The following is a 1,418-nucleotide window of genomic DNA, read 5'->3' as shown; positions in this document are numbered from 1 at the left end:
AATAAATAAAGAAAATCTTTAAAAAAAATTAAAAAAACCATTTCTATCTTTCCACTTTTAAAGATTAATTCTAGGAATTATTGCTATAAATCCAGTGTCCTATCTCTTTCTTAAAAAGTCTTCTCCAGGGCACCTGGGTGTCTCAGTTGATTAAATGTCTGACTCAAAATTTTGGCTCAAGTCATGATCTCAGGGTCATGGGATTGAGCCCTTAGTGAGGCCTCTGTGCTCAATGGGGAGTCTGCTTCTCTCCTTTTCCCTTTGCCCCACTCCCCCTACTCACATGTGCACACACGTGTTGTCTCTCTCTCTCTCAATAAATAAATAAACAAATCTTTAAAAAGTCTTCTCCAAAGGGAGTTTGACAAATAGTCCAGTAAGGGGCTGGAAGAAAATATTATAAGTTTTATTCATATTTCATGTCATCCATTTAACTGTTTAGCTTTTGCATGCCTTTTATAATAATTTAGTAGAGTAGTAGAGTTTATAATTTAAAATTTGCTTAAATTTGTGCTATGTCCGCAAATATTTTTTGTATGTATGTATGTATGTATGTATGTATGTATGTATGTATTTTTGTGAAAGAGAGGTGCACAGTAATAAAAGGAGATGACAGCTCCAGGGACCCAGATATTTCCCCAAGTCCTGTTTCCTTCCATTCCCTCTGGGCTTCATTAGACCCCCTTAACACCAATCTTGTCCCTAAAACACGCCCTCTGCAGCACCAAGTTCAAATGCTTAACTCGGGCCATCACTGCAGGCTGTACCGGGATGACCTTAGGGAAAAGGGTGGTGGGTCTCACGGGTTAGCTGTGTCACCTCCATGAACAGTCCTTTGTTCTGAACAGCTAGTGCAGCCCACGTTTGCAATCACAGGCTCTGGCACCAGAGTGGGCGTAGATCCCAGCTGGCCCCTCAGTAGCAATATGGCTTTGGGAAAGTTGTGTCATTTCTGGCCCAGACTTAAGGCTCATCCATAACGTGGAGGAGAAGACAGTGTGACCCTCAGTGGGCTGTTGAAAGGATCACGAGATGGTTCGACTCAGGTGCTCCGAGGTACCCAGCACACAGTAGGCCCACAGTAGAACAAAAAGTTGTTCTATTGATCTTATAGTTACTATTACTCCTACTAACAAAACTAACTGATCATTTGAGATGATTTTCAAGCAAAGTGTCTTCGCCTGGATTTCTAAGATTAACCTACTTCAAAATGAATTCTGCTCTACTGTGAAAAACGAGCTAACCAGCAGGTTTCTTCTGCATCTTTTCTGAACTTTTTAGGATCCTCTCTAGAGAAAGGTTCTAAAGGAAGGCAAAGTGCAGAAATACTCTTGCTTCAAAGGATGTGTAGGAAATGATTAATTTTGCCAAAAAACAGTGCCTTGAACATAAAAGATGTTTGACGAAGCTCACTGTAG

Source organism: Mustela nivalis (assembly GCF_964662115.1).
Source record: "Mustela nivalis genome assembly, contig: HAP1_SCAFFOLD_318, whole genome shotgun sequence".
Classification (NCBI taxonomy): Eukaryota; Metazoa; Chordata; class Mammalia; order Carnivora; family Mustelidae; genus Mustela; species Mustela nivalis.
The sequence above is the reverse complement of the archived record's forward strand: the minus strand, read 5'-3'. Positions refer to the sequence as shown.